Below are 27456 nucleotides of genomic sequence, written 5' to 3'. Positions count from 1 at the left end.
ATTCCCAGCGTTTCAAGAAAGACAATGGTGGGTGCTTATCAGCCTTATCCTGAAGGACTTTGGCAACCTACTGTAGGACTCTTTACAACTATTTGGGACTCATTACGGGCTGTGAATGAACATAATTCACAGCCTTTGAAATAAAAAGAGGGTTTTGGGGACTAAGCATGTGCTTTTTACTGTCTCAGGAAGCCTAGGTCAGAACAGAAGCACTCCCCCTCCCCACGCTTCATGGCCGTCTGTCACGGCATAGCAACGAAGCACAAGCAAGCCCCAAGGGGCAGCTGATACATGTGATCAGGATGTTTTTTTTTCTCATTTTCATACCTTTCTCCATAACCAAAAAGACCCTCTCCTGCCAACTTGTGCCTTTGCTCCTGTTTTTTTTTCCCTTTGCAGAGGGGAACAAAAAGGGCCACAGAGACAGTGAGGCATAGATGTCGATCTTGCATCCCTTAAACAAGTCATAGAATTTTCCATCAAGCATATCTCTACCTTAGCATGTTTTGTGTTCATCGCAGGCATTCGTAGCAGTTCCATAGTTTCAACACTCCCACCCCAATTTATGACTTCCTTTTCAGGCAGGCTCGCTTGGACACGAATGCTATTCTTCCCAGCTCCACTCTTTGATGTATTATGTACTATGAAATCTGTCCAGCCATCCTTCACTTCAATTTCATCTCAAATAATTTCATCACTTTTGTTTTTATTTCCATGTACCTTACTGCTTTGTTTAGCTCTCTTCATTCAGTTCCAAAATATTCTTTTTTATTTCTATCAAAACCACTCTGCAATTTCTCTGCTACTTCTAAGTCTTAAATATTCCTAGAACTCTTTGATTAATTCTTTATGAATATTTTTTCCTCTCAATACAGAGTATACAACAACAATATATATAATCATTCTTTTCATTATTTCCCCATAAAATTCTACTTTATCATTACATACATTCACTTTAATTCTGTTGGGAGATTAATCTAACTCTTTTATACATCACTTTTTTCTCTTTCTACTTCCACGTTCATTTCTTTTACTTATTTCTCTTTCTTCCATCTCCAGTTTTCCAGTCCCATGGAGAAATGTCTGGCTCACATTAATTTTTACCCTTTTACGTGTTTAGGTCATGTGTTCAACCAGACTTTTTTTTAAAAAACTTATGAAATATCCCAGTATAATTATCACTTTTACTTTGGGACATTGATTTATGCTGGACTTTGCTACAAACAGTTCCAATCCATAATCACTGGGACCAGAGGTGGAATTCAGCCAGTTCTGACAGGTTCTGGAGAATGGGTAATGGAAATTTTGTGTAGTTTGGAGAACCGGCAAATAGGCTGGCCTCACCACCACTGCCTCCCAGCTGACCTTCTTTTGTTGCCCTGAACAGGAGAACGGAGCTGGAAAGCAGGTTAGTGGGGTGGGGAGGGAATGGGGATTTTGCAGTATCCTTCCCCTGCCACGCCCATAAAGCCACGGCCACAGAACCGGTAGTAAAAAAAATTGAATCCCACCACTGACTGGGACCCAGAATGTAGCCTGTGAGAGTTTATGCCACAATAGTTTAGTTACTTCAATTCATAATTTTCAAGCCAGCCTCTCTCTATGTGGAATAATTTTGAGGAACTAAACCATCCAGGTTTTCACATCTGAATAAGTAACTTCAAGAAGAAAAAGAAGAGACATTTCCCATTCAGTGGCATTCATGGTTTCTTTTCAGATTTTATGCATTTATTTACATCCTGCTTTTATTGTTTTTATAAGTAACTCAAACTGGTGAACATACCTATGGTGTTTCCCTGAAAATAAGACAGGGTCTCATTTTCTTTTGACCCTCAAAATAAGTGTGTGGCCTTATTTTCAGGGAGGTCTTATTATTTTTGAGGTTCAGGAGGCGGCGAGCGTGGTCACCTCATGGCTGCTGCTCTGTTGCAATAGTTTTAGGGAGGGCTTATTTTGGGGGGGAGGGCTTATTTTAACCCTTGTGCTCAAAAGCTCGATTGAGCTTATTATCCGGGGAGATCTTATTTTTGGGAAAACGGTAATACTCCTCAAACAACAACTCTGTGAGATGGGCTGGACTGAGAGCAATTGGCCCAAAGTCAACCAGCTGTCTTTCCTGCTTAAAGCTGGATTAGAATTACCGTCTCCCACTTTCTAGCGTGGGACCTTCACTTGATGAATCTCTTGCCCTAATAAGTATTCTTTTATGTAACCCTTTACTTAAAGAAAGTTAGACTGACTAATTAACTATTCTATATGTAAGCAGGTGATTGGGGTTCCAGACAGATAGAATGGGGAGGGTGGGCTAGCCAAGAAGATTATCAGGAGAATGGCACAGAGGAAGCAGTGCAAAGGATGAAGGACTCAGCCTAACTTCCAGATCTCCCACTTGCCACTGAACAAAGGCTGAACTTCTTTCAGATGTGGTTGTAGCAAAATTTTGGCTTGGACAACCTAGAATTATGCTGCCTATGGTCTGACCTAAGTGTAGTACATAAAATTATCTGCTACAACATCCTACCAACCAATGACTACCTCAGCTTCAATTACAATAATAAATGAGCAAACAATTGATACAAACTCAAGGTAAACCGCTCAAAACTCAACTGCAGAAAATACAACTTCAGTAACAAGAGTGGTCAATGCCTGGAATGCACTACCTGACTCTGTGGTTTCTTCCCCAAACCCCCAAAACTTTAACCTTAGACTGTCTACTGTTGACCTCACCCTTTTCCTAAGACGTCAGTAGGGGCGTGCATAAGCGCACCAGCGTGCCTAACGACCCTGTCCTAGTGTCTCCATTTATTTTTACCCATTTCCTATGTTCTTATTCATCTTTATTCTTATTCCTGTTATCTTGCACATGAGTGAAAAACTAAATAAAATAAATAAATAAATAAATAAATAAAGACCAAAAAGCAAGAAATGTTGAGTGTTGAATCAGTGGACAATGACCGGAAATGCCTTGTGCTGTGCATATGTGGTAGAGACTCAGAGAAAGCGGTGGGGAGGGGAGAGGATGTGTGTGCAATGCACGAGGTGATGAGAAGGCTGTCGGAGGAGGCAGCTTGGGGGGGAGGGGAGAGCAAATCCATGGGCACCTGAGACCCTGAGAGAGGAGGAGGAGGAGATAAAAGAGGCAAAAGGAGTCAGGTCTGGGAAGGAGAGCCATGCTCACCTTTTCACAGACTCCTCTTATGAATTTTGAACTAATAAAAAAAAAGTTTCTGTTTTTGCCACTTAAAGCTGAATCTATCTGGAGAGGAGACAAAGCAGAAGTGGTATTCAGTAGGTTCTGATCAGTTCTGGAAAACCGGTAGCGAAAAGTTTGAGAAATTTGGAGAACTGGTAAATCCTATCTCTGACTGGCTCTGCCAAGACTTTGGGGCTCTGTGATAAAGAAGAGGGGGTCAACCTGTTTTCCAAAGCACCAGAAGGCACGACAAGAAACAACGGATGGAAATTAATCAAGGAGAAATCCAACTTAGAATTAAGGAGAAGTTCCTGAGAATGAGAGCAATTAACTAGTGGAACGACTTGCCTCCAGAAATTGTAGATACTCCATCACTGGAGGTTCTTAACTGGATCAGAAAGACATTTGTCCAAAATGGTATAGGAGCTGCTGCTTGAACAGAGGGTTGTACTAGAAGATCTCCAAGATCCCCTCTAACTCTCCCCCACCTTATTTTTCAATCTTTCCTATTAGACCATGCCCTGCTTTGCTTTGGCTCTAGACCATTGGCTCCCAATATGGGGCCCACACCCCACAGGTGGGCGATTTGATTTGGGGCAATTTGAACCTTGTTTAAACCAAGTTAATGGCCTTTTAGGCTTCCTCCATGTGAGTAGAGTTCACTTTTTGAGTAAAGTAAGAATCATATGTCATAGGGGGGGTTCAGGATTTTAGAGATGCTTAGGTGGGGTTGCTAATGCTGCCAATCTTTGGACAGTCATTGGTGTTGAAAATTAAATACACTGAGGTGATTTCATTGAAATATCCTGACATGAAACATCTAACATGGCAGGACCAGAGGTGGGATTCACCAGTTCTGGAGAACCAATAGCAGAAATTTTGAATAGTTGAGTAAGAACAGGTAAATACCACCTCTGCCTGGCAACGGCCCATTTATTATCTGCCTCCTGAGTCCCAGCTGATCAGGAGGGAATGGGGATTTTGCAGTAACCTTCCCCTGGAGTGGGGATGGAATGGAAATTTTACAGTATCCTTCCCCTGCTATGCCCACCAAGCCAAGCCACACCCACCAAGCTGCACCCACAGAACCAGTAGTAAAAAAAATGAATCCCACCACTGGGCAGTAACCACAGTGCACCCCATTTGAGGAGAGTTTCTTTCATCCCTCCTAAAAACTTTGATTCATTTTTTTTCTTCTAGGCCAAAGCTTCTGGAAACAATCACAAGAAGAAGAAGAACAAAATGCTCCCTGGTCACAAAACCACTTCAGTCTCCAAGTGAACCTGTCAGGTCTGCTGGGCTGGCTCAGTTTTGCTACCTATTAACACATACATTCTTCTCCAAAGCCTGATTTATGTTATTATATCAAATCCAATAGCATTCTCTGGAGAGGGTCGATATGACCCAGCAGTTATATTGTCAGTCCTGCTATTTTCGGTTTGTTCCATTTCATGCAAATTTTCCTCTGAGAAAGGAAACTAAACTCTGCTACTAGAGTCTGAGCTACAGGTTGTGTCTATAAATGGGGATGCTGTTTCCCTGTTCTCGGAATCTGACATCCTGCAGCTCAGTGTGTTTCTGATATATTCATTTACTCCACAGTATTGTTTGAAATCTGGGCTCAATCCTGGATGAAGAAGTTTAGCTGACATTTTTTAAAACCAAAAGATGAAATTTGAAATTATCTGAAATTTGTGGGTCTCTGAATTTCGCAATGCAGTTTGCCAATTGATGAAAAGCTCTATTTGGGAAATGTCTCCGCAAAATTTATATGCTCGTAAACATAATGAGTAGCCTTGTCTTCTATTACAAATATAATTATGTTCCAAGGTCAGGATTTTAGGCAAAACCGCAAATGAAAACATACTTCTTTGCACCAGAATATGTAGACATTTGCTGTTTTCCAGGACAACATACCAGGCAAAAATTGGCAACCAGACTGACTGGATGTCCGTGCCATTTTCTTCCCTAGGGACATTTTAAAAAAAAGAATTCAAGATAGTTGTCAGGGTTCCAAATAGCATCCTCTATGAAATAATAGCTCGAAGCAAGAAGTTACTCAAAACACCAATTTATTAGAAGACTCATGTTGGCACATCTAGGAAAACCCAAATCTGAAAGCTTCCAGGTTTTCCCACCCAGTTGAAAATTCAAGACCCTGCCCCAAACACCCCCAAGTTCATTACATGGTCCAATCAGTTACTGTCGTGGATGAAGCTTCCTCCCATCCACATCCATCCAGTTGCAGGGATAAGGTGACCTTGACTTTCTGAGAAAGAATGTTATTATGGCTACACATCTCCCAAGCTCCATCCCACCCCCCTCCCAGTTTCCCATAGTAACTATATTTGAATGTGTGGCAAGCTTGAGGCCCTATCCCCCGATGGCTTCCAAGCTTGACAATAGTGGTCACAACTGCCCAATTGAAGAAGACTGGGATCATGTGGACACAGGGACCATCTTCACTATTTTGATCCCACCCATGGGCCCCCTTTCTCTGCCGATACCCAGTGCCCTTGCTGGCAGTTCTAGTGCTGGTCTGCTTGAAGGACCTTCTGGCATTTCTGTGGCTCTTAATGGACTGAGACACATAGTTGAGAAGCCAAGTGTGGCAGCAAAGGGAAAAGGAAAGGGAAGTAAGTGGGAGAGAAAGCCAAGAACTGATAGATGGACTAGAGAACATTCCTTCCATGCCTACAAGCACAGCCAACCCCAGACAGTGTGAAGCAGGATACAGGCAGGGGTGGGCTTCAAAAATTTTAGCAAGGGGTTCTCTACTCGGTTTCTGGGTGGGTGTGGCCACAGTGCACATGGCCTCCTGCACCATGGGGGTGGGGGTGTTTTTGCCCTCCCCTGGCTCCGGAGGCTTTACTTGAGCCTCTGGGAGGGCGAAAACAGTCTCCCCAGACTCCGGAGGCCCTCCCAAACTTCCGGTAGGCCTGTTTTTCACCCTCCCTGAGCCACCACGGGTGACATGCACTTACCTGCATCCAAAACAGGCTACGTGGTAACTCCTGGGAGGGGGGGTGGATGGGTCCAGTCACGAGTGGGATTGGGGGTTCTCTGAACTGCACAGAATCTTAGCTAGAGGTTTCCCCGAAACCCTGCCAACCCCCAGCATCCCACCCCTGGGGGGCACTCTTTTGAAGACACATTTTGGACAGAGGACCACTGGTTTGAAAGAAGAGTCCAAGAAACCATCTATGTCAAAATTGAGCAGACCTCTCTCAACAGAGGGGGAAGGATACAACATCATCTCACTCCAGTCTACAACACAATCCTTTCAGTAGTTCCAAGAAGGCTCCAGCCCCATTTGCACTACTTAGGTGACTCTGAGGACACAGAAAACCTGCAAGTGGCCTCAATGACCCTCTAAAAGGATGCAAATGACCAGCTGTCTGCAAGGAGTATAAATCCATTCCCCATCATCCAGTCAGAGCTGAAGAAGCTTCTTGAATGACAAAGGAAAACAAGAGAGTTTTTTATTAATAAAAAGAATGAAATTACATTGATATTTTACAAATAATATTAAAAATAACAATGAACATAAAAATATCTATAACAGATTTAACAGATTAACAGAATTGGGACCTTATAGGTTATCTAGTCTAACCCCCCCCACACTCAAGCAAGAGATCCTACACCATTTCTGACAAATGGCAGTCCAGTCTCTTCTTGAAAGCCTCCAGGGATGAAGCTCCCACGACCTCCAAGGCAACATCTGTTCCATGGGTTGATGGTTGTCAGAAAACTCCTCCTTATTTCTAGGTTGAATCTCTCCTTGGTCAGTTTCCACCCATTATTCCTTGTCTGGCCTCCAGGTGCTTTGGAAAACAGCTTGATCCCCTCCTCTCTGGGGCAGCCCCTCAAATATTGGAAGACTGCTCTCATGTCTCCCCTGGTCCTTCTCTTCACTAGATTAGCCATGCCCAGTTCCTGTAACCATTCTTTAAGTTGCCTCTTGAAAAAGCACTTTTGGGTCCTACAGGGTGTGGACATTGAGATGCCAAGTGACATCATGGTTAGGATGTTGGACTAGAGCTGGAGAGACCCTCATTCAGTCCATCTTCAGCTGCCAAAAGCTTCCTGGTCAATGACTGCCTAATAACCCTTCCAGCACATCGTTACAAATACACCGCTGATAAAATTGGGCTGTGCATCTTACATCAATCTCTGCATCTTATTCAAAGTGCCATAATCAAGTAAGGATTTTTGTTTTACAAAAGCTACAGCAAATGGACAGGAACAAAAGAATCGTGGTTCAAGCCTCTTTCTTAGTAACCAAATTTGTGCTATTAAAAACCTATTTTCAACTCCAGTTTGGTTCATTTCCTATTTCTGGGGATTTCCCAGTCATTCCAGCATCTCTTGCAGTTGTAAGATCTGGGCCTGACGCTGAAGGTCTGAGCAGACCCATGGCCCATAGGGCATCTTTCACACACAGAAATAGAATAACAGAGTTGGAAGTCCAATCTGCTGCCTAGACAGGAAACCCTGCACCACCAGAAAAATGCTTATCCAATTTCTTCTTAAAAACTTGTGCTATTAAAAACCTATTTTCAATGATTAATTGGTTTCATTGTCAGGAAATTTCTCCTTATTTCTTTTGTTCTCCAAAGGTTTTATTTCTTTTAAAAAACACAAATATTTCATCATTCGTCAATCATTAAAACATTGAAGTACAATTTTTTTGTATGGCCCTCCCTCCCTCCCTCCACCCCCCCAACCCCCTTCCTCCTCCCCCCCCCCCGACTTCCCAGAACCCGTACACGGTATGGATTTTTAACTAACACAGTCTAAAATCTATTGAGAAAAAAGAAATAAAGAAATTAATGACATTCTACATTGACCTTAGCTTCTTCTTGCTGAACTAACTTTAAACAATTTAAATCATTTCTGATCTTAAGCATAGGCTAACTGGAATTTCTTGGTCCCGTATTTATAGTCAATCCATTTTTTCCAGTCTTGTTTATATCTCTCATTTGAGTGATCTTTAAGATATGCCGATATTTTAGCCATCTCGGCTAAATTTGTGACTTTCAATGTCCATTTTGAATTGTAGGCAAGTCTTCCTTCTTCCAGTATTGCACCACCAACAGTCTTGCTGCCGTTATTAGGTGCAGAATCAAGTTAGTCTCTACCACTGTAAAATCAGTACATATACCTAGTAAAAATAACTGAGGAGTAAACTTTATCCTTCTTTTAAAGATATTGAAATTTCTCCTTATTTCTAAGTTGCTTCTCTCCTTGATTAGTTTTCACCCATTGCTTCTTGCCCTCCCCTCAGTGTGATATTCCTGCACTTCAGTGCTTAAGGAGTGGCACAAACATCCACAATAGATTGTGTAGCTTTTTGATACACAATTCATTTTCCCAGCCCATTGTTATCTCTCTAGTTGCTCACGCTCCTTCATCCTTAGGAGAAGACCTCAGAAAGCAACTCATTCCAGGAGGCCTATTTTGATGGAGAACTTGGGACAACCAGGAAAATACAGAGCAATAGAGATAAGAAAGAAAAAAATATTACGAATATCTCTTTGGCCACATCCATCCATCCATCCATCCATCCATCCATCCATCAGAATAGATCTGGAAGGAATCTTGGAGGTCTTCTAGTCCAACCCCCTGTTCAAGCAGGAAACCCTACACCACTTGAGACAAATGGTTATCCAACATCTTCTTAAAAACTTCCAGTATTGGAACATTCACAACTTCTGAAGGCAAGTCGTCCCACTTGTTCTAACTGTCAGGAAATTTCTCCTCAGTTCTAAGTTGCTTCTCTCCTTGATTAGTTTCCACCCATTGCTTCTTGTCCTGCCCTTAGGTGTTTTGGAGAATAGGTGGACTCCCTCTTCTTTGTGGCAACCCCTGAGATATTGGAACACTGCTATTGGAAAGAGTCCTGTCCTTTTCCAGCCCCTCTTGAGGTTTTTGAAAGGGCTTTGGCACAGCTCCAAGCAATTTCCTGGCTCCCCTCTCCCCTCTTCCCTTTCCCCTCTCCTCCTCCTTCCTTCCCTGCCCTGGTGCCTCCTCCATGCAACATTCTTGCTGCAGCCTTCCCATGCCCAGACTTTGCAGACTCATTTTGTTGGGGGAAACTATCTCCATCCTGAGCAATCGGTGGGGCTTCCAGAATGAAGTCTGGGACAGCTTGCGAAGAGTAAAACTCCTTATTTAGGCAACGTGGGGAGGAGCTGCTCAGCTGGTACACCCACAGCTCCTTCCTTTCCTGGCTAATAGGGTGGGGGGGGGAAGTTCCTCCAGTCACTCCGTTCTTCAGCTTGGGGCCTGACGTCCAGCTGACACTCTGCCCGCATTCCTGTCGGGGATTTTACAGGGTCATCGGACAGCTGGAATATGAGATGGGGCTCCTCTTTCCCTCTGGGTAGAGGGCCAGGAGGCTGAGGGTAACATGCTGGCAGCAAAAGTCCCAACGGTCAGCCCCCAGGATGACTTCTCTGCAGAGAGCTAGCCTGCCACAAGGGCACCGCAAGGAAGGTGTGAGATCCTGTCTTCTCCCGTAGGTGTGGAGCAAGGTAAGGACCTGGCCAAGGTGGGTTGGGAAGCTGGCAACTTTGTTCTCCTTCCGAGAGGCAGAAGCTAGTTCTCCCCTCTGTCTGGAGCTGCAAACTCTTTCCCGCCTGGAGGGCCGCTCTGCATTCCTTCCTCCACGTTTCATTTTTTCCAGCTAGTTTTTCTTCTCTTCTGTTTATCCCTGGTGCGCTTGTTCTTGGACAACTCCTGCGGAGGATCCGCTAAAAGTTCATTTTCTCGGGTTGATGGGACTTCCACATTTTGGAGTTCGTAGTTGCTTCCTCCAAGCTCTTTGGTGCCCTTGTTTTTTCCACCCCCTCCTCCTGATTTCACTTTCTGTGCTAGCTGGACAGTGAATGCACAACAGGCTAGTCTCCGGAGAGGCTCCATCTGCACACACAAGATATATGCATATGCAGTAGTTCTCTGTCACGCACAGAGATGGGACTGGGAGGCCTTTGCAGGCTCTAGCAAATAACCGTCTGGTTTTCCTACTGCACACGTATTTGCTGCATGCGAGCATTAGTGCGCTCTTCCCCAGTTGCATGAGGCAGCACTGATTGGAGAAATGAATAAAAACAGCATGTTTCGACCTGTGCCGCTTTAAGATGGGTGGACTTCAACTCCCAGAATTCCCCAGACAGCACGCGTCTGACATATTGTCAATAAACTGCCACTGGGGTGAATAAAAAGATATGTAGGAAGCTATCAGGCCAAAGAGCAATGCCAGGGAAGGACCTGGAATCTGTTCAAGAATGGAGAAGCCATCATACATGTCTAATGGAGGCTACCTGACCATGCTGGGTGGGCATTTCTAGGAACTGCGGGCCAGCACAACTCCTGGTTTGAGAAAACCCTGAGATGTGCAGCGTGACACAGACCTGAAGCCGTTCTGCTCCGCCTGACACTCCTGCAGCTCATGTGTAGGTACAGGCAGTTGCTCGGGGTGGGGGGAGGTAAATATTATGAGTAAGGTTAGATTAATAGAATTGCAAGGGACCTTGTAAGTCATCTAGTCCAGTGGTCCCCAACCTTTTTATCGCCGCGGACCAGTCAGCCTTTGATAATTTTACCGTGGCCCGCTGAGCGCGCGCAGGGGTGGGGGGCATTGTTCGCGACGACACATTGATTGTTTATATATCAGATTGTTTTGATTAAACTTCCCTGGAGCCTTTGCGCACGGCCCAGGAGCCTTTGCGCTGCAGCGATCATGTCCCCCGGCCGCTGCAGCGATCATGGCCCCTGGCCGCTGCAGCGATCATGGCCCCCAGTCGCTGCGCGGCCCGGTGCCAGGTACTCCACGGCCCGGCACCGGTCCGCGGACCGGGGGTTGGGGACCACTGATCTAGTCCACTCCCCCTCCCTGCCCAAGCAAGAGACCCTACACAATTTCTGACAGATGGCAGTCCAGTCTCTTTTTGAAGGTGATGAAGATCCCACAACTTCTGAAGGCAATTTCTGTTCCACTGGTTGATTGTTCGCACTGTCAGGAAATTTCTCCTTATTTTCAGGTTGAATCTCTCCTTGTTCAGTTTCCATCCATCATTCTTTGTCTTTGCTTTTCGAAAATAGCTTGACCCCCTCCTCTCTGTAGCAGCCCCTCAAATATTGGAAGACTGCTATCCTGCCTCCTCTGGTCCTTCTCTTCACTAGACTAGCCATGCCCAGTTCCTGCAACCGTTCTTCGTATGTTTTAGTCTCCAGTCCCCTAATCATCCTGGTTGCTCTTCTCTGCACTTTTTCTAGAGTCCCAACATCTTTTTTATAGTGTGGTGACCAAAAATGGATGCAGTACTCTAGGTGTGGTCTTACTAGAGCTTTAGAGAGTGGTATTAGTACCTCACTTGATCTTGATTGTACCCCTCTGTTAATGCAACTTAGATAGAATTGGCTTTGTTGGCTGCTGACGCACATTGCTAGCTCATATTTAATTGGTTGTCCACTAAGACTCCAAGATCCCTCTCACAGTCACTGCCAGTCTATATTTGTACTTTTGGTTTTTCTTGCCTAAGTATAAAACTTTACTTTTCTCTACATTGAATTTCATTTTGTTAGATAGTGCCCAGGATTCAAGTCTGTCCAGATCCATCTGGATCTTGAGCCTATCTTCTAGGGTGTTAGCTATTCCTGCCAGCTTAGTATCATCTGCAAATTTGGTAAGTTCCCCTTCTATTTCTTCATCTAAGTTATTTATGAAGATATTGAAGAATACTGGGCCTAAGACGGAACCTTGTAGTACCCCACTGCTTACTTCCCTCCATTTAGAGGTAGACCTGTTAAGGACTACTTGTTGAGTATGTTTGTCAGCCAGTTACGAATCCATCTGGTGATGATGCTATCTACCTCACTTTTTTCTAGCTTACCAAGAAGTAGGTTGTGGTCTACTTTGTTGAATGCCTTGCTGAAGTCTGAATATATTATGTGCACAGTATTTTGCTGGTCTACTAATTTAGTCAGTTGAAGAATGAAATAAGATTGGTTTGGCATGGTCTTTTTTTAAAAAAAAAAACCATGCTGATTGCTAGTTATTACTTTTCTCATTTCTAGATGTTGGCAGATCTGTTTTTATTTTATCATTATTATTATCTTTTACAGTATCCTCCTGGGTGTTGATGTTACACTGATTGGTCGTACTTTCCTAGGTCTGTTTCCTCCCCCCCCCCTTTTTTTTTGAAGATGGGAACCACATCAGATTTTTTCCAGTCCTCTGGTAGTTCCCAGATGCTGCAGGATTTTTGACAGATGTGGTACAGTGGTTCTGAGATGACATCTGCCAGCTCCTTTAGAACTCTGAGATGTAATCCATCAGGTCCTGGTGATTTGTATTCATCAAGATCAGACAACTATTTTTTTTCCTATTTTAACTTTTATTTCTACTCTGTCTTTTATAGTTATGTTTTTGGTAGGTTGGGCTGTAGTTTCCTTTTGCGTGAAGACTGATGCAGAGAATGAGTTAAACTTAAGCAGCTCTGCTTTCTCTCTGCTGGGTGTTATTTCCTTGCCGTCTTCTCTCGTTAGTGGACCCAGTGTTTCCTTGATTTGTTTTTGATATTTCTTTTTTGAAAGATGAATCCCTTCCCAAACCTGCTCAAGTCCAAAGTAATCCTTTCCAATCTCCTGGATCTGCTATCCTGGATGTCCAGGCTGTTATATAGGTTACTTTATGCAATTCAGCAGATCCAGTATGGGACTTTGGGAAGAAGGTTTGACTTATCAGAAATAAGCAAGTAATCTGTCAAAAGGCTCATGGTAAATCTGCTCAGGAAAAGTTGCATCAATTCAAGTTTTCCCTATTTGATAGTAATTCACACCACAGCAGAAGTGATATTCAGCAGTTTCTGACCAGTTCTGGAGAACTGGTAGTGGAAACCCCCACTCCAGGGGAAGGATACTGCAAAATCTCCACTTCCTCCCAATCAGCTGGGACTCAGGAGGCAGAGAATAGATGGAGGCATGGCCAGTCAGAGGTGGGATTTACCGGTTCTCGGAACTACTCAAAATTTCCACTCCCGGTTTTCCAGAACTGTTCAGAACCTGCTGAATGCCCACCTCTGCCTCACTGCCCCATCCTGCAGATCTCTTTCTCATCAGCACAGCTGGTGGAGGCCGGAATCCCTTTCTCAAGGCTTTGAGGAGGCCCCCTTTCAAAAGTTGCCAAAGAAATATTTTCCCAATGTGCCCCCCCACCAAGAGACACAGACCAGGCATAAAGAGGGCAACCCCACTGCGCATATACTTTGCTGGATAAACGACAACTGAAACCTTCATAAGAGTACTTTTGGAGGAGGTGTGTCTCTGCAGGCACCAGTAGCATCAGTGGTGGGATTCAAAATGTTTTACTACCAGTTCTGTGAGCATGGTTTTGTGGGTGTGGCATGACTTGGTGGGCGTGGCTTGGTGGGTGTGGCAGGAGAATGATACTGCAAAATCTCGATTCCCTCCCCACTCCACTAACCTGCTTTCCAGCTCCTTTCTCCTATTCAGGGCAACAGAAGAAGATCAGCTGGGAGGCAGCGGGGGTGGGGCCAGGCTATTTGCTGGTTCTCCGAACTACTCAAAATTTCCGCTACCGGTTCTCCAGAACCTGTCAGAACTGGCTGAATACCACCTTTGAGTAGCATCCCTGGGCAGAGACAAGTGAGGGCTTTGTAAGTCCTGGAAGCGGAGGAATATTGCATGGGCTCCTACAGCAAAATGTGTCCAACTCAAGGGTCACTATGTCTTCCTGGAGCTGGGGGCACATTTGGAATTTTAACAACATATTTTTAAGAGCACTTTCCAAAAAAAGAATTGTCATGCTAAATATGGTCAGCTGTAATACATCCATCCCCCTCCCATCCTGGGGATATGACTGGAATATCTATCTATCTATCTATCATCCATCTATCTATCTATCTATCTATCTATCTATCTATCTATCTATCTATCTATCTATCTATCTACATATCTATCTATCTTCTATCATCTATCATCTATCATTATCATCTATCATCTATCATCTATCATCTATCATCTATCATCTATCATCTATCATCTATCATCTATCATCTATCATCTATCATCTATCATCTATCATCTATCATCTATCATCTATCATCTATCATCTATCATCTATCATCTATCATCTATCATCTATCATCTATCATCTATCATCTATCATCTATCATCTATCATCTATCATCTATCATCTATCATCTATCATCTATCATCTATCTATTTATCTATCTATCATACATAAAAGGTGTTCTTTAACTTTATACAAAACTTAAAGTCCAGAATCTATTTACATGGAATGACAACTTTAAAATCTGGTCAGAAATGGGCACTTTAATCATAGGCTACATCTATATATCACACTTAGCTTGGTTACTGAATTTGTCCCATTTCTAAGTTCACACAATACATAAAATTGTAACATAATCAAAGAAGATGGATTCCCACCACAAGCTGAGCCAAAGAAGCCAAGATGAAATTGAAGAGGGATGAATGAGTGTCTGGGGCAAATGAAGGGTGTGAGCTTTAGAGCAGTGTTTCTCAACCTTGGCGCCTTTAAGTCCTGTGGACTTCAACTCCCAGAATTCCCCCAGCCAACATAGCTGGGGGAGTTGAAGTCCACAGGACTTAAAGTCGCCAAGGTTGAGAAACACTGCTTTAGAGTATTTGAGCATCTTGTGTGAGCCTGGATACTGGGGACGACATCTGCTCCCCACTTTCTTAACAGTTTTCTTTCCCTACAAAGAAAACATCTGTTGTCCCCTTGGTGCCAGGTTGCTTGGGCATTTCAGATTCCTCTCGGTGGTGTGTTTGAGCCATGCTTAGTTGTTAGATGTTGTGCATCGTGCATGTGTTCTCTTGCTGGTCCTCCATATCCTCCTTAGTTCTAAATTGGATCACACGTCTCCTCCCACTTATGACTGCAGGACTGTAACTTTGTTGGCTGTATCCTTATGATTTATATGGATATTGTTTCCTGATTGCTTATTTGTACCCTATGACTATCATTAAGTGTTGTACCTTATCATTCTGGACGAATGTATCTTGTCTTTTTATGTACACTGAGAGCATCTGCACCAAAGACAAATTCCTTGTGTGTCCAATCACACTTGGCCAATAAAGAATTCCATTCTATATTCTATATTCTATATTCTATATTCTATACTCTATACTCTATACTCTATACTCTATACTCTATACTCTATACTCTATACTCTATACTCTATACTCTATACTCTATACTCTATACTCTATACTCTATACTCTATACTCTATACTCTATACTCTATACTCTATACTCTATACTCTATATTCTATTATATTCTAATATGCACCAAAGACAAATCCCTTGTGTGTCCAATCACACTTGGCCAACAAATAATTCTCTTCTCTTCTCTTCTCTTCTATTCTATTCTATTCTATTCTATTCTATTCTATTCTGTTCTGTTCTCCATTCCCATTCTATTCTATTTGAGCCGAGGTGGCGCAGTGGTTAAACGCAGCACTGCAGGCTACTTCAGCTGACTGCAGTTCTGCAGTTCGGCTGTTCAAATCTCACCGGCTCAGGGTTGACTCAGCCTTCCATCCTTCCGAGGTGGGTAAAATGAAGACCCGGATTGTTGTTGGGGGCAATATGCTGACTCTGTAAACTGCTTAGAGAGGGCTGAAAGCCCTATGAAGCGGTATATAAATGTAACTGCTATTGCTATTGCTATTGCTATTGCTATTCTGTTCTCCCTTCCTATCCTATTCTATTTTATTCTATTATATCCTATCCCATCCCATCCCATCCCATTCTCCTATGCAATGCTACCCCACCCTATCCTATTTTCTATTCCATTCCATTCTACTGTACTTCCATATTCTATTCTATTCCATTTGATTTGATTCTATCCCATCCCATCCCATTCTCCTATGCAATGCTACCCCATCCCATCCTATTTTCTATTCCATTCCATTCCATTCTATTCTCTTTGATAAGTTTCCATCCGTTACTTCTTGACCTGCCTTCAGATGCTTTGGAGAATAGGTTGACCCCCTCTTCTTTGTGACAGCCCTTTAGATATTGGGAATACCACTATCATGTCACTCTTAGCCCTTCTCTTTGTTAGACACTCCCAGTTCTTGCAACCATTTTAGCCGCCAGCCCCTTAATCATCTTTGTTGCTCTTCTCTGCACTCTTTCTAGAATCTCAACTTCTTTTTTGAATCATGCAGAATTATCTGGTTGAGAGTCTTTCCCCATCTCTTCTCAGCCTTTCCACAAAGGCCTGTGTGGGAGGGGTGCAGGAGATTTTGGTAATCAGGTTGAAGCTTGGGAAGCCAAGGGGGCAGCACCCAGCTGGGCAGAAAGAGAACTGGGCACTCCTGCCTGAAATGCCCTGCTGTCGCTTTCCATGTGAATTTCACTGCAATATTCTTCCCCTTTGGAAAAAAGGCAAAAACAAAGTGCCTTTAGCATCAAAGAGGATGGCTTTCTAATGTGTGGAGACATTTTATCACAGCCCAACACAATTAATTTGACTGAAATTAATCCAAAAAGAAAATCTAAATAGCTTGTCTAAGGGTCAAGGTACACAAAATGCTAAGTGGCTTCTTAGATTTCACAACTGGGATTCTTCTCCACCACAGCAATAAATTAAAAGGCTGTTTTAAGAGAAACCTGAGACACTCTTTTCATTTTCAGATTTATAAGCTGTTTGATGTGAAGATTCACTGTTTGTTGAATCTGGAGCGTTTATCACTTCCCAACTTCTCAGAACCTCAGTGATTCTATAGAGCCATGGCTTCGTCCTTCTTCATCCTCCTTTTGCCGCTTCACAAATAGCATTTGCAGTCCTTGTAAATAGGTTTTCATCAGAAGGGCCAGCAGCAGGAACAAAGGCAGGGTGATGGCCGGCAGTTTCCAGCCTGCTCAAAAAACAGGGTCTGCCTGCCGCTTTAAGAGAAGGAAGGCAACGTGTTTTAAGTAAGGCTTCTTCCTGTAAATTGTATGCTGGCAAACTGAGGCGTTCTCTATTTGAGGCCTTCTGTGGGGAAGCCATGCCATCCACTGCCGATGGCTTTGTGAGCTATGTGAGATTCTTGATGTATGTAAAAACTGGGGGGGGGGGGCTTTATTGGAAAGGGCAAACAGAGCTGAGAAGATCATTTCTGGCTTACTGGAAGGAAACCTTGGAGTTTTTACACCTGGGGCATGCTGGACAGAGGTGGGTTTCTAATGGTTTGCACCGATTCAGGTGAACCAGTAGTGGTAATTTGGCCTTGGTCGCAGAACTGGCAGAGACCCAGGCTGGCCACACTCCCAAACTGGTTCCATGGTCTCCATTGCCAGCATGTTTTTAGTAGTTTTTCATGTTCTGCGTGCATGTGCAGAACAATTTACAGTGAACTGCGCACGCATGCGTGAAATGAACCGGTACCAATGCCGGTAGGAACCCATCACTGACATCGGCCAAAGGGCACTACCCATGATGCGACCACCATGCTTTCACCACAGAGACACGTCATGGCAATCGATGCAGATTCCTAAGAATTTGGAGTAGGAAAGGAAGCCCCTTAGCTGCTTTTCTCTCTAGTGTTCCCACGGGCATGTGTGACCAGGGAGTTCTGACAGCAGCATCTCTCTCCAGTTCTCCTACTCAAGGACAACATTAGCTCAAGCTGAAGCATCTCTGGGCAGCTGCGCAGACCACGAGGAGATGCCCAAAGTGTTACAACCAGAATTGGCTGCTTCAAAGTGGGATAAAGGATCAAAGCCCTGTTCTGAATCAGGAGGAGAAAACCTGCTCCCCAATCCCCCATCTCTTCAGAAATCTACAAGCACAAGAGACTCACTGTTCTCTTGAGGCTGAAAACACCCTCGCACTTTCTCCAAAGTTTTTGTCTCCTAAGAAAGTAGCTTCTTTTTTATATATACTTTCAGGGTGCTGGTTTTTTTTAATTTTAATTCTCTCTTGCTGAAGGTGCTGCGCTTGCATTATTGGAGGCACAGAAAGCTGCTTTTGCTGGTGAGGTTTTGTTCTTTCAATCCCTTCGTGGATGCCCCCCCACACCTTCCCAAGTGGAGATGTCCCCAGGAGGAGCTGCTGGCTGAAGTCTCCCCATGGAATTGAATGGAAGTGGAGACAACCGGAGGTCACAGAGAGGGAAAACTGGGCAAGAAAGCGCCCATGCTGATGTAGGTAGCTGGATTGGGCAATGAAGAAGGGGGGGCTAACTCACAGGTAGACCAGGTAAAGATGGGACTGTAGAAGAGCATCTATAGGGAGAGTCAAAAAAGTCAAGATGGTCCCTGCAACCAGATCATCAAAGCTCTGATCTTGCAATACACATTAAAAACCAGTCTGGCCTTTGTTGGAATGATTGCAGGTGCTATCTTGATTGTTATTTTTATACCCTCTGTGGATGCTCTAGGTCTACAGCCCCATTTTTACCTAATCTAGTATCTAAGTTAGACACCTATGGATGCCCCCAGGGTGGTTATCTCAGATTCTTTGTCTTGTAGGAACTAGCCATCATTCTGCCAGTGTCAGGGTTCCAAATAGCATCCAAAAGTAAATCAGAGTCCAAGGCAAAATATTGCTCAAAGTTCCAAATTATTAAGAGAGCCATGTTCGCACATCTGGGAAAACCTGAACCTGAAGGTTTCCTGATTTTCCCACCCAGTTGAAAGTTCAAAATCTTGCCCCCACACCCACAAGTCCATCCCATGGTCCAATCTTCCACTGCCATGCTGGCAGTTCCACCCATCCAGATCTGATCAGGTGCAGAGGTGCAGAGACAAAGGATGACCTTGGTTTTCTCGAAAGAATTTTGTTATGGCTACATATCATCTAACTCCATACCATCCCCCCTCCCATTTTCCCACAATAGAGAATGCATAGTAGAATAATAGAAAGTGTGGCTGGTCTGAGATCCACAAGGAAATATGGCTGCAGGCCTGATAGCCAGTTTTTGTGAAGGCAACCGTTGCTTTCCATTCCACTTTGATCTCTCTTTTTTTTGGCCATAGATGAACAGTTGTGCTTGGCTAGCATGTGGTTTGGTGTGTTGGAAAAATGCGTCCTCTCTCTCTCTTCCATCTTCAGCGCAGCCAAGTCTCGTGCCACCACAGCAGTGTCTGCCTGGTGCTCCGGATTGCCCACTTGGGAGTTCGTAATGGGAAGAAAATGCATTCACACCCAGTGTCCTTCCGTGTTTTTGCCCACTCTCTTGAAGAGCAGGGGTTGTAGTCTGACCTCCTTACACAAAGAAGACCAGCTAGCCCAGTGAAGGCACTAGTCCTTTGCAAACCTTTGTGGGAAATAAATAACTCTATAGTGCTGACAAATGTCTGGGAAAACTTTGTGAGCTCAAAATAATCTGATCTTCCAAAAACAGACAGGGTGGGGTTACGTTTGCATCCAGCATCAAGAGACCAAGAAAACAGGATGTTTTTTTCCCCATGATAGAACTTATTTGTTCTGTTCCTCACCAAAATGTCGAGTGAGGGCCAGGGTTTTTGCTTTCAGAGTTGCCAGAAAATGTTTAGAAAAAGAAGAAAGCAATATATATATACCAAGAAACCACGGAGGAGAAAGCAACAGAGAAAGAAACTTTGATTTCTGTAAATTAAGAGAGGGGGGGGGTATTCTGACCTCTTAGATATGATGAACTTCAACTCCCATAATCCCCAACTAGCCGGGCCAGGCCAGGTTTTCTGACAGATTATGGGCGTTCAGACTGGAGGAGACTATTTTTAACAATAATTATAGGGGACTTTGGATACATTCGAAATTATGAGGTTTCTCATCCTTATGAGTGAGCGATAATAGCAGAATGGGAGAATGGAAATCACACTCAATAACCAAGAAAAATAAACAGACCAGGAACGGAGCCCAGCCGGAAAAGTCGACAACCGTCTCAGGACAGAACCGAGGATGACATGTTGTTTCCAATTCTGTCTCGATGCCGTCCTTCAAAGGTGCTGCTACTGGGAAGAGGCTCCCGGCTGAAAAGGTCTCATCCAACCTATGCAGCTGTAATGGTAGTTAAACTACCATTGATTAAGATCTCAGCATCTCGGGCTAAACCATACGATGAACAATTGAGGGAAATAGAGGCATTTAGTGACAAGAAGGTTTAAAGGGACATGATAGCAGTCTTCCAGTATCTCAGGGGCTGGCACAAAGAAGAGGGGATCAACCTGTTCTCCAAAGCAGCAGAAGGCAGGACAAGAAGCAACAGATAGAAGCTAATCAAGGAGAGAAGCAACCTAGAACTAAGGAGAAATTTATCTCCACAATTAATCAGTAGAACGACTTGCCTCCAGAGGTTTTGGGTGCTCCATCCCTGGAGGTTTTTTAAGAAGAGATTGGACAACCATATATCTGAAGTGGTATAGGCTTTCCTGCCTGAGCATGAGGTTGGTCTAGAAGACCTCCAAGGTCCCTTCCACACCTGTGATTCTATGTTCTATTTTTTTTTGGGTGGCCCACAAAGACAAAGCTCACCTGTCAGTCATGCCTCGGGGACCCCAGAAGCCAATGGCAGCTTTCCATGATCTGCTTCTGGCAGGACATCACAAGTGGCCTTGAAGAAATGTTGTATATTGAATGTGTCACTGAAGGCCTTTGATTTCTTGGAAACATTCAGTCCCCTTTTGAGCATAAGAGGAACTCCATCAAGGATGTTCTGATTTTTACATAAGCACCAAGATAGCAACTCTAAAAATAGCTAGAAAGGAAATAAAATAAAAGCACCCATGAATCTGCCTAAGTAGCGATTTCCTATATATTAGCCCTCTGTTGGGAAGGGGCTCCCTTTCCTGGTCTGGAACTGTTGGTGGAGGCTCATCCCTCCAGGCCATTGTGTGGCTCAGGGCCTAAGACACTGAGCTTGTCAATCAGAAAAGCCAGCAGTTCAGCCATACAGTTCTCTTGCATGAGCAGGGGGTTGGACTAGATGGCCTCCAAGGTCCCTTCCAACTCTGTTACTGTTTACCTTTATCTTTAGTTTCTCTTGAGCCAGAGAGCAAATCCCCCGGGACACAAATAGGAAGGAGCCTTTATTTTATGCTGATTTATTTATTTTACTTTATTTAGTTTGTAAATGTAAAAGATAACAGGTATAAGTATAAACATAAGTATGAGCACAGTAAATGTGTATGAATAAATGGAGACAGTAGGACAGGGATGGTAGGCATGCTGGTGCGCTTATGCACATCCCTTACAGACCTCTTAGGAATGGGGTGATGTCAACATAGGCAGTTTAAGGTTGAAGCTGTGGGGGTGTGAGACTTTAACAACGGAGTCAGGTAGGACATTCCAGGCATTGACCACTCTGTTGCTGAAGTCGTATTTTCTGCAATCGAGTTTGGAGCAGTTTACATTGAGTTTGTATCAATTGTGTGCATGCATATTATTGTGGTTGAAGCTGAAGAAGTCGTTGACAGGTATAACATTGTAGTAGATAATTTTGGGTACTATTCTTAGGTGAGACCGTAGGCGGCGGCATTCTAGGTTTTCCAAGCCCAAAATTTCAAGTCTGGTGGCATAAGGTATTCTGTTGCAAGCAGAGGAGTGGAGGACTCTTCTCGTGAAATACCTCTGGACTCGCTCAATTGTATTAATATCTTATATACAGTGCAGATCCCAGACAGACGAGCTGTAATTGAGGATTGGTCTAGCAAATGTTTTGTTTCCCTAGTTTGCAATGCAATATTACTGGAGAAGAAGCTTAGGTTAACAACTCTTAATGCCTTTTTGGCAATGGTGTTACAGTGAGCTCTGGCACTTAGATCATTTGAGATGAGTACTCCAAGGTCCTTGACTGCTGAAGGCAAAAGCCAGCTCTCTTTAAAATATTTTCTGAAGTTTTTTTTAAGAATCTTTCATCAAGGAATGGCTTGTCTCCTGAAAACTTCACTGAGGTTTTTAAGAAGGGCTTTGACTCTTTAATGACAGAGGGTCTCCTGCTTGAGTAAAGGGTTGGACTGGAAGACCTCCAAGGTCCCTTCCATCTCTGCTGTTCTCTTCTATTCTGCTTTCACCTTGGTCTGCTTTGTGTATGGAGCTGAAAGTAGGTTTATGCCCAGAGACATACTTAGTGTTAGGCTGTTAAAGCAGGTTGCAGCACATGTTTGTGAAATCCCACTGAAACTCACACTGAATCAAGAGCTCCCTACATCTCTGATGAGATGCTAAAGATATAGAGGGACGTGGTGGCTCAATGGCTAAGACACTGAGCTTGTCGATCAGAAAGGTCGGAGGTTCGGCAGTTCGAATCCCTAGCACCGCATAATGGAGTGAGCTCCCATTACTTGTCACAGCTTCTGCCAACCTAGCAGTTTGAAAGCACATGAAAAATGCAAGTAGAAAAATAGGGACCACCTTTGGTGGGAAGGTAACAGCGTGCTGTACATCTTCGGCATTTAGTCATGCCGGCCACATGACCGTGGAGAATGTCTTCAGAAAGTGCTGGCTCTTCGGCTTTGAAATGGAGATGAGCACCGCCCCCTGGAGTCGGGAACAACTAGCACATATGTGCGAGGGCAACCTTTACCTTTAGTAGCCATGAAGAAGCAACATTAAAATTGAAAGAGGGCAGGAAAAACAATTTATGCCCTCTTATCATGTTTTCTCCTGTTTCTTCTTGGCTGAAAGGGTAGGAACATGGGTGGGAGGGGTCTCCGTTTTGGCAGGCAGATAATGCGACTAAAGTGGTCTTTTGTGGCAACAAGGCTGCAAGGGGTCAAATAGCCTCTTTCCCCCAACTCCACCACTGCTTCTTTGAAGGCTACGTAGCACATTGGCAGTGGATAGACGTACGTTGCTTATAAAGCATAAAGGAATTAATGTTCTGCTTTAATGGAAACCAGATGAAGACTATGCCTGGCCAAAAGTGCCTTTCTCCTGCCAAACGGCAGATGAAGTGATTCAATCAGCAGGAAAGCCTTGCCAAAACTGAAACTCTGACCACGCCATTCTTGGGAGGAGATGCAGGAGCTCCAGGAGATGACTGGAGATGGTGGGGGTGGGGAGGGGGGAGGCAAGGAAGCACCATTAAGAAATGAGCGAGGTCTCCCGCAAGGCCTGGGTCAATTTTGCCGAAGTGAAGGGAGCAGGAGAAAACATGCTGGATATTGTTGGGCTCCCTTAAGCTCCTATCCATTTCTGACTTTTAAGAAATGGAATTTTAGCATGTGCAGTGGGGCTGCCACATGATGGGGAGAGGGAGAGGGAGCAGGGGCCCTTGGAATGTCTTCTACAGGAGATCAGGACTGGACAAGGGTCTGATCCTTTAGGGCACCTTGTGGACCTTGTAAACGAAACCTATGCCTAAACCTATACCAAAGCAAACTCCTTAATAGTCTTGATCAGTTCAAAGTTAATGGTAAAGGTTCCCCTCGCACATATGTGCTAGTCCTTCCCAAATCTAGGGGGCGGTGCTCATCTCCATTTCAAAGCTGAAGAGCCAGCGCTGTCCGAAGACATCTCCATGGTCTTGTGGCTGGCATGACTAAACGCCAAAGGTGCATGGATACGAACAACCCTTAACACAAAACAGTAGTAAGTGCTATATTTGATTGCTCCAGCCAGAGCACATTAAGTACAAACACCAATAGCATAATTTATTCCTACAATTTGAAGAATGAGAAAATAAGGTTTGCTTAGGATGCTCTGGTCTTCTCTCCATACCATTAAAGGTAAAGGTTCCCCTCGCACGTATATGCTAGTCATTCCCAAATCTAGGGGGCAGTGCTCATCTCCGTTTCAAAGCCAAAGAACCAGCGCTGTCCGAAGATGTCTCCGTGGCTATGTAGCCGGCATGCACTATTCCAAGTGCAACTGCATTTCAACCCAAACTGATTTTTAAAATCTGGCTGGTTGAATTTGTAATGTATAGCAAAGATTAAGATAAAAGGTTCCCCTCACACATATGTGCTAGTCCTTCCCGACTCTAGGGGGCGGTGCTCATCTCCATTTCAAAGCTGAAGAGCCAGCGCTGTCCGAAGACATCTCCATGGTCTTGTGGCTGGCATGGAATGCTGTTACCTTCCCACCAAAGGTGGTCCCTATTTTTCTAGCTGCATTTTTACATGCTTTTGAACTGCTAGGACAAGAAGCAATGAGTAGAAACTAATCAAGGAGAGAAGCAACCTGGAACTAAGGATAAACTTCCTGACAGTTAGAACAATTAATCAGTGAAAGAACTTGCCTCCAGAAGCTGTGAAAGCTCCAACACTGAAAGTTTTAAAGAAGAGGTTAGATAACCACTTGTCTGAAGTGGTGTAGGGTTACCTGCCTAAGCAGAGGGTTGAACTAAAGGACCTCTAAGGTCGCTTCCAACTCTGTTATCCTATTCTATTCTATAGAGAGATCTATGAGACCCATTGAAGCCGCCCCACCCACACCCTTGATTGCTTCCGGGACCAGACAGGCAGGTGTGGGCCAAGAAATGCATGATGGATTAGGATGATCTCTCTTTATGACTGCAGTATATTATCCCGTCCAGGGTAGAATCATGCTGAATTACTAGAAAGCACAAGCTGCACCTCATTCTTCTAGTCACGAAAATGCTACAGCTGAAATTAATTTAAAAGGCAAAACCATGCTTGCTCAAAATATTTTTTGAGTTTGAAAACAATGCTTTGCTCATTTGATCTCCTAGTTATCAGGTATCAGCAGAAATAGCTGTAAAGCATGAAATTATGGTGACAGTGTTAAAGGTCTTTGGTATGTACTTTGCACTAAAGGAAAGTACAACTGCACACAGGTATTTTACTGTACAAATTCTTAGAAACTGTTTGTGTGAAATGCCTCCTTTTTGCTAAATTCAGATACTGAGAAGAATGTCCTTTTGGCACTTGGACCTCTCTTCTGCCTTCCCTAGCTGGTAGGCATTGCCCTTACTATTCCTACTTGATCCCAGTTAGAGAAACTGGTCTAGGCAACCACAACTAAGCCGCAAATCACCCTGTGAAAATCTGTGGCTGAAAGTTGACTTGGAGCTGGCGCTTCTTTTCTTTTTTAAAAAAAATTTTAAATTTTAATTGAACAAAAACACAAAAAAAGAATTATCTTTCAGTACATCTTTAGAAAGTGTGTCGATCGGTTACAGATAACCTTCGTACATTTCTTCCACAGTCATTACTTATAGTTCATATTAGATTATACACTTTAAGTCAAAGATCTTTGTATATCTTACTATCAATGTACCACAATTCTCATTTGACTACAATTATTTGAACATGCTTTTACCTCAAATCATTCATATTTAAAGACACAACCACATAATGGTATTCATTAGCTATTTCAAAAAAATCCTTCAATAACATTACACCTTTATAGCATCTTTTAAGTAAAAGTCAATTAATAAAGTTTCTAAGCCTTCCTCCCCTTTTTTTCCAACTCACTGACTAAAATTTATATCCAAGTTACTTTAGCCAATACCATAGCATGTATATATTGTTAAACAATGTCCATTAACATTTCCTTGTTGTTATTATAATTGGCTAAAAATCATTTACTATTTATGCCCCATCTCCTCTCATCAGGGCCCCCACCCTACCCCCCAAAAACCCTTACACATTTATAACAAGATCTAAACGAAAATTTGTTAATAAAATTTATAGGTCTTTTTCCCAAATCACAATTTACAATTTATATCCAAATTTCTTTTACTAAATTGTCAATACATATATATCATTATGCTGTACCCATTATCATTTCATTATTATTATTTATGGTTAATTAATTGTTAGCGAGTAAACATTTAATAACAATCTAAAACAATCTAGGAGTTACAAAGTTCCTACTTATTAATCACCAGTAAAAAAAACTATTTTTTTATTACCAACTTTCATTGTCAACCTGTATCTTTCCAGTAACAAAACAGTCTTATCTCTCTTGCCAATTGTGGAGTCAGTCTTCTTTTTATCTCCATTATAAGGTTTTTATAGGCTTCTCTCCAGACTTTGTTGCTTGAAGGGTCTCTGCTGGCTGGCTGCAGCGGACACAGGTGCGCAAAAGGAAGTGACTTTCGCCACCTGTGCTGGTGGGCTGCCATGGGCAGAGGCTGGCGAAAGAAAGCGGCAGCCCGCCAGCAGAGGCAGGTGAAAGACCTGCCTCTGCTGGTGGGCTGCCGCGGACACAGAGTCAGGCAAAAGAAAGTGACTTTCACTGGCCTGTGATGGCGGGTTGCCACTTTCTTTCGCCTGCCTCTTTGTCCGGGCAGCTCGCCAGTGGAGGCGGGAAAAAGAAAGCAGCAGCCCGCCAGCACAGGCCGGTGAAAGACCCGCCTCTGCTGGCGGGCTGCCATGGACACAGAGATGGTGGAAAGAAAGTGACTTTTGCCCGCTCCACTGGCGAGCTGCCCTCCCTGCCTCTCCTACCCCCTTCCCTCTCTTCACTCATCTCAAACAAACACACACACACACATACACACACAAAGTTGCACCAGGAGGATTACGTTTGAATTCCTCCCCCTCCCTCCAACCCACACGCAAACGTACCTTTTCTTTTCCAGCTGTTTTGCAGAGGATTTCAACTCTGCTCTTGCCTGCCATCATGAAAATGTAAAAATGTAAAAGGAAAAAGGCAAGAGCTGAGGTCAGACTGGGCTATTTGCTGCCAGAGTTGCCATGGATGACTCTGCTTAACTGTTTAAAAAAAACCTCTTAAAAAAGCCCTCTACAGGAGGAGGCAAGAGAATGAGGTGCCTCATCTACATCAGGAATTTTTCGGCTTTTAACCCTTGCTTAACTCTGCTCGAGTGATCATAAAGTCAGACTAGCTGAGGCACATGGTTCTCCTGCCTCCTCCTGTAGAGGGCGGTTTTTAGAGGCTTTTTTTAAACAGTTAAGCACTAAGCAGAGTCATCCACTGTGACTCTGGCAGCAACTACCTCAGCCTTTTTCCTTTTACATTTTTTTTTCTTTTCATGATGACAGTGGTGAGGCCCTTCCTCCCCTGACTGCACGTCCCTGAAAGTTAACTTGTCTTTGTTTGTCAATCTTGCTTCTGAAAAAATTTCTCTTCTTATGTCTATCACCATTAGTATTTTTTTTCTCTTCTGTGTCCTGGAATCTGGGTTAGAGCTCCAATTCGTCGAATTCCCTTTTCCATATTCCCTTCTTTCCATTGTCACCCACATTTACTCCATTAATAAATTCATCTATTGTCTTATCTTTATCTCCTATATCTTCATTCTCACCTTTAATTTGGGGGCTTCAACCCCATCATCTTTTGCTA

The 27456-nt window shown here is 43.6% G+C and overlaps 1 protein-coding gene across 1 annotated transcript in view; it reads left to right on the top strand.

The window, feature by feature from the left end:
- Nucleotides 1–9459: 9459 nt before the first annotated feature.
- LOC148043148 (uncharacterized) overlaps nt 9460–27456 on the top strand; it is a 68957-nt gene continuing 50960 nt past the window's right edge. The window contains exon 1 of the mRNA XM_087727137.1: nt 9460–9729. The gene's annotated coding sequence lies outside the window, so the exon portion shown is untranslated. The remainder of the gene's footprint in view (nt 9730–27456) is intronic.

The sequence above is a fragment of the Thamnophis sirtalis genome, unplaced genomic scaffold (genome assembly GCF_051295495.1).
Source record: "Thamnophis sirtalis isolate CommonGarterSnake01/CBP01778 unplaced genomic scaffold, rThaSir2_p1.2 scaffold_13, whole genome shotgun sequence".
NCBI lineage: Eukaryota > Metazoa > Chordata > Lepidosauria > Squamata > Natricidae > Thamnophis > Thamnophis sirtalis.
The sequence above is the reverse complement of the archived record's forward strand: the minus strand, read 5'-3'. Positions and strand labels throughout refer to the sequence as shown.